Genomic DNA, 6830 nt, shown 5'->3' on the forward strand with positions numbered 1-6830 from the left:
CCCCTACTTTGGTAGTACAGTGAAGTGGTCAGAGATGAAAGCTTTGATACACTGGGATCATGTTGTAGCTCAAAATTTCCTCTCAAGCATAATTTTTTCTTGTACAGATCTGCACATGTAACTGCTTCCAAGGGAGAGGATTCTCCTAAATCTGTACTAACCTCAAAATATGCCCCTGAATATTGCTCTTCCCTGATCTTAGCCATGGACCAAGTAGGATTGACCCACACATTGATCCATTTACATCAACTAAAACCACACATAATTTTAAATATCACTACCTTGGTTCGCTCTTGCTCACAGCTCCTCAGCACCTCCAGAGCCAAGGCAGGGTTTCCGTTTGGGAACCAGAAGCTTTGCAAAGAAATGCCATTGGCCTCTGGCAAAGTGCTATAAGGTAGCTTTGCCAGACCCAAGACCTCAGTGGGCTCAATTGTACATAGATATTAAGGCTGAATGTCCTAGTTTGCCAAAGGCTGCCAATGCAAAAATACTGGAAATTGGTTGACTTTTTAAAAAGGGATTTACTGGGGGTAAATGCTTACAGTTCTGAGGCAGTGACAACGTCTGAATTAAGGCATCGTCAGAGATGCTTTCTCACCAAAGGTTGACTGCCATGTGGTGAGTCAAGATGTCAGGTCTGCTGATCTTTCTCTACTTTCCTCTGCAACTCAGCTGTGGGCAATCAGGCATCTCTCCCTGGGCTTATGTCTCAATTTCTGCTGCTCCAGTTTCTCCCATAGTCTAACGGTGGGCAATCAGTCATGGCTTACCTCTTTAGCTTTGAACTGCTCCTTGGGCCTAGCTTCTTGGAGGCTTAGTCCCTAAGCTTCAGTTGCTAGAGATCCTTAAGTCCTCTCTCACACATGGCACAGTAAAGATGGCAGCAGGTCTCTCTTTTTGTGTCTCTTTATGTGTTCCCAGTTTATATATGACCCAGCAAAAGGACAGAGACTCAACCTAAGTCACATCTCATTGCATAGTCTAATCAAAATTGATCTAATTAAGTGATCTAATCAAGGTCTCTTAACCAAGTCTAATGCCATCAAAGGGTCTTTTAATTGAATCTAACCAAAAGGCCCCACAGACAATAGGCTCCCATGCACAGGAATAGATTAGTTTAATAATATAATTATCTGTGGCCCACAAAAGACTCAAACAAGGACACTGAGTTTCAAATACAATGGAAGCAGAAGAAAAATAGATTGTTTTGCTGTGTAGTGGTCCCTTTCTGGGAACTCTCTTTGATGTTAAAGATATAGAAGCCTGCAACAGATGCAGAGTGCAGTAAAGAATGATGCTTATGTATCACTCTTAAATACTTTCAACTTGACTATTTTCAAGTTAAATGTCTTCAGATATGTCAAACACATTCCAATTTGTTCCAATTAAGAATAAAGGTCATGGCAAGCTGGAACTTGCTTTTAAGCAATCCAGTTTTTAGCTCTTTAAACACAATTGAATGCATCTGGAAGCTTCTGTCCAATAGTAAAATCATATTTTTCTATCTTCATGAATGTTCAATCCAAATTTCCTTACATTTAAATATTTTAATACATGTATACATTTGTAAATTCATAGCCTGCAAATCTTTATCTGTGTGAGTTAATGTATATATATATGTGTTGTGTTATGTTTGTGTGTGTGTGTGTATGTATTTACCAAGTATGGTAAATGTTAATTCCAAGCCAGTTTTGAATGGAAAGTCTCATATACTTTATTAATAAGTGCCATAGCTAGGATGTACCTATATCAATGCCAAAACATAACAATATAATTATGATTATTATATTCTATTAATATTTATAATATTTTGGACAGAGAAAATTGCCATCATGACTTACTACTGGTTTTTCAATTATAATAAATTATCCCTGGCCAATTTGGTAAAGCCAACCTCCATGAAAACACACATACACACTCTCACACTCATACAACTTGTTTCAGAAGAAGAAAAATGAAATTTTTGAAAATAGTGCTGGAAGTCCCAGGTAAAATATCCAAAAGTTAAAAATCAAGAACATAAACTTGGAGTTGTAAAACATACATGAGAAATAGTATTGGAAAGTAGTTGGTGAAGCAAGCCCAAAATGTTGGGAATTCATTTTGACCAGACCTTTAAGGATGTGAAAAACTGTGGGTGAGTTAACAGTAAAGTAGAGGGCTTTCTAGGTGATGAGATTATAAATAAAAGCATAGAGTCTATGGAAAACATAGCATGTCCATGGAATAGTAAGGATACCCTCCTGACTAGAATTCAATGTCTTGAGAAACACATTCCAATGAGTAGGATGAAGCAAGGATATAGAGGCTATCAAGATGTGTTCAGATTGGATTGGGTATTGAGGCTCAGATAATTTTTGAAAGTTGGTCAAATTTTGAGAATGTTTAAAGAAAATTAACGCCAGCATTGTAGGTAGAGAAGAAATCAGGTTTCTTGGCACCCAAGACTAGATTAGGTTCACCTGATAGTTGCAAATGTAGGACTGCTTTTCTCCTTCATTTTATTTATCATGTCTAAACTTACCTCTAAATCTTCTTTTGCCTTTAGACTGTAATCTTCATGGAAGAAGGAGCTATTTCTCTCATTCTAATCCCTGTAACCAGAGCATCTAGCATATTATCTGGCACATAGTAGTTGCCCATAACATTGCTTTAATAACTGAATAAGTGCTGATGCGCGCAAGGAGTGCCGTGCCCCCCAGGGGTGTCCCCCGCATGGGGGAACCCCATGTGCAAGGAGTGCGTCCCGTAGGGAGAGCCGCCCAGCACAAAAGAAAGTGCAGCCTGCCTAGGAATGGCACCGCACACACGGAGAGCTGACACAACAAGATGACGCAACAAAAGAAACACAGATTCCCATGCTGCTGACAACAACAGAAGGGGACAAAGAAGAAGTTACAGCAAATAGACACAGAGAACAGGCAACCAGGGCAGGGAAAGGGAGAGAAATAAATAAATAAATAAATCTTAAAAAAAAAAAAAGTGAATTAAAAAATGAATGAAGCTATTACTGAGTACAGGCCCTTGGGGTAATGGAGATTTGAACAAAGGTTATAAAGATAGAAACTGCAAACACTGAAACTTAAAATAGCATTATTTTAAATATATTATACAAAGGGGACTGAGACAAGAATATCAACAGGGTGCATTTGTACAGAAGTTGATAATTTACATAGCATTTTCAGAAATAACTTAGAAATGTTGGACTACTCTGCCCAAGTTTCCAATTCCAAATATGTTGATGCCTTTGACAAAATTAAAGAATAGAGTTGCAGCACAAGTTTAAGGGATGTGATTTATTCAGTGGTGGTCAGGTTGAATTTGAAACGAAGGCACAATATTGAAATGTATGTGTCTAGTATCAATTGAGCAAATGCAATAATCAAATGAGTTATAGACTTAATATCTAGAGTTATATACTTACCATCCTCCAGGGGTGTAAGATCATGAGAAGCTTTCAAGTGAAGACCAGATCAGTTTAATAATATGTGTTAAATGACATTTTCTTCCATTTACTCCCTCAGTGCTTTACGTTTTTCACTTTGTCCTCAAAGAAGTTTTAGATTACAGAAAAATCATGTACTAAATACAGGGGACTCCCACACACCCCACATCCTCCCCCTTTTTCTCCTTCCTCTATTAATTATATTTTATATGTGGATGGTATGTTTGTTACAACTGATGTACAAATATTAAAATATAACTACAAACCATGGTCAATGGTATATATAACATCTTACATTTTGGGCCATATACTAACTTCTATAAATTTTGAGGCAAGTCCCCATGGCCTGTATCCATCAGAGAAAGACCAAGTAGAACAGAAAGGCAAAATGTCAAAAAAAAAGTTTTTTAATATTTTTTCATTATTTTTTATTATCCCCAATTTTTATTTTTTTAAAATTTTTGTATTTTATTACATATTATTAAAACTATCATTATTTCATTTTCTTATTAATGATACTTGGCTATTTTATTTACTTCATTTTTGAAGAAATTTTGGATAACAGAAGGGTTACAACTGTGGCGGGAAGGATCACTGGTGCAGGATGTGAGTGATGAGGGATACATGGGAGGAAGCTCACCTGGGCATACATATAAGTCATATAAAAGTGTTCAAATGTTCATGGGGCATTGTCACAGTGGATGGAGATCCACACAATAACCAAGGGAAAATCAAATTCCTGTCCCGGGGCACTCTGCCACATTCTCTAATGGATCAGCAAGAATCTCCCAGGCACAGGGTCAATGACTAGTGAAGGAGGATGGTCCATTGATGGGCCCTTGATATTGATGACTGTGTATATGTACCTTTACTCTTGAAATTGAAACTTAGCCTAGCATTATTGGCAACCTAAGAGTTGCCTCCTGGGAGCCTCCTTGTTCCTCGAATGTAATGTCTATCTAAGCTAAACTCAGCATATAAATACATTACCTTCCCCACAGTGTGGGACGTAACTCCCAGGGATGAGCTCCCTGGCACTGGGGGATTACTACCAAGCACTAACTAGCAAGGCAACTGGAAAATGACCTTGACCAAAAGGGGGAAAAGGTAAAGACACATGAGTTTATGATTTCAAAGTGAGTTGGGAGGTCATTCCAGAGGTTATACTTATGCACATCTCAGCAGGATCTCATTGACTTCCAAAGTAGGTACTACCCCAAATAGTGGGGCTCCTGAGGGCTCTAGAGATATCCAGACACTCTAGTCAGGGCAGATAGTTCAGGAGTTTGGTGCCTTGCCAGTAGGCCCTATTTTGGAATGTATGCTCCCCAATGTGACAGAATTGGACTCAGTTTTGGTTTCACATGGCTCTTCTGTCCTTCTATGTGAACCTATAATTAGTACTAGAGTTGGTAGGTGTATGTCCAAGAGACTTAAATCTTTGGGATCTCCATGTGCCAGCTGGGCCCTGAATCTCAACAGAGTTGCAACACCTGCTCTCCAGTTCATTGGTCTCACCCAGGACAATTAACAAGGAGGTGATGATCCACAATTACCATACCAAGCAACCAAGAGAGTCTACAGGAGCAAGCACAAGAGTGGACATCACCTATCGCTTCTCAGCCTTTTGGCTGAGATCAAGTATAGTATCTGTTCTTATCAGTTTGATATCTGATGCGTCCTCTATCCGAGGACAATATATTAAATGGATTTTTGGAGCTGGGAGATGGAAGAGGGGCTTGCTCCGTCCACTCCACGCATCGACCTGGTATTGCAGTACTTCCAGGAACGGTGCACCAAAAAAACAAAAAAAAAAGAGTGGACATCACCATCCCAGAATCCTCAGGATTGGGGAATGAACCATGGATTAAAGTAGACTTACTGGTATTCTACTATAGACTTATTGTGATTCTAGCAATGGAATAAAATATGCCGTTTATGTGGAGCCAGTGGCCACTGGAGGTTCTGAGGGCAGGGAGAGGGAAAATCAGGTGTACTACGGGGGCATTTTCAGGACTTGGAAATTGTCCTGAATGACATTGCAATGACAGATATAGGCCATTATATATCCTGCAATTTCCTACAGAATTGGGTGGGAAAGAGTGTAAACTTCAGTGTAAACTTTAATTCATGCTTAGCGGCAATGCTCCAAAATGTGTTCATGAATGTACTGCACTAATGAAAGATGTCGTTAATGTGGAAAAATGTGGGAAGTGTGGGGAGCAGAGCATATGGGAATCCTCTATATTTTTTATGTGACATTTGTATAATCTAAGTATCTTTAAAAAATTAAAAATTAAAAAATAATAACATATGTTCATTCTCCAAGTTCTTAAAATCCACTTTATTTTTTGTCATTTTTTTTAATTTTTTCATGCTTTTCTTTTTTTTATTAAATTGGCTTTTTTATAAGGTACATAGATCTCAAAAAAATGTAACATTAAAAACTATAAGAGGTTCCCACAATCCCCACACACTACCCCTCCCCACTACTCCCACATCAACAACCTCTTTCATCATTGTGGCACATTCATTGCACTTGGTGAATACATTTTGAAGCACTGCTGCACTGCATGGATTATAGTTTACACTCCCCCCAGTACATTCAGTGCGTTATGGGAGGATATATCATGTCCAGCATCTGTCCCTGCAATATCAGTTAGGACTTTAGGGAAGGTATTAATTGTATTTGTCAATATGTATATCCAATAAACTAAAAACTATTACTCTCAGGGCTAATATTTTAATTTAAAAGAAATAGAGTTATAAGTGTAGGAAATGCCCTCAAATCAGAACTATAGTACTCCTACACTGAAGAAGCTTGTTGGCTTGCTGACTATAATTTAAATTTCTATCGTAATTCATCATAATAAAATTGTACTTTCTTCAGAGAGGAAGATGCCTCTGACAGACTTCAAGGAGAGCAAGTACAATGTATTGTTTTTTTCACCATGGGAATATTTTCAAGAAGAACCAGTGAGTCTTCTAATGTCTCTCTCCTGTACACACATTATGAACTACTATTGAAGCAATAGTTTTGTCATTCTGTGTGTGTTTCTCTCTCTCGCTCTCTCTTTCTCTCTCTCGCGCTCTCTCTCTCTGTCTCTGTCTGTCTCTGTCTCTCTCTCTCACAATCAGAAAACTGAATCCGCAGTCATGGTACTATGTACACAATTTTCTAACAAATTTAGATAATTGATTCAGAAAAGATGGATTATGTACAATTTACTAAATTGGAACTACTTAAGATGTCTATTACTGTCTATGAATATATGTATCCTTTCAGTATATCTATATTCTAGCAAAGTGATAAAGAATTTTTTTCTATGATAGTGCTTTCAAAATTTTTCAACTAAAGAGCAAACTTTTGTTTAGGATTGCT

General features: G+C 37.9%; 1 non-coding gene across 1 annotated transcript; it reads left to right on the forward strand.

Annotated features, from left to right (window-relative positions):
• The first annotated feature begins 5059 nt into the window (after positions 1-5059).
• LOC111766631 (U2 spliceosomal RNA) lies at positions 5060-5250 on the forward strand. Its single transcript, XR_002798618.1, has one exon. It is a non-coding gene; the product is annotated as a U2 spliceosomal RNA (small nuclear RNA).
• Positions 5251-6830: the final 1580 nt, after the last annotated feature.

This window comes from Dasypus novemcinctus, chromosome 4, assembly GCF_030445035.2.
Source record: "Dasypus novemcinctus isolate mDasNov1 chromosome 4, mDasNov1.1.hap2, whole genome shotgun sequence".
Lineage (NCBI taxonomy): Eukaryota > Metazoa > Chordata > Mammalia > Cingulata > Dasypodidae > Dasypus > Dasypus novemcinctus.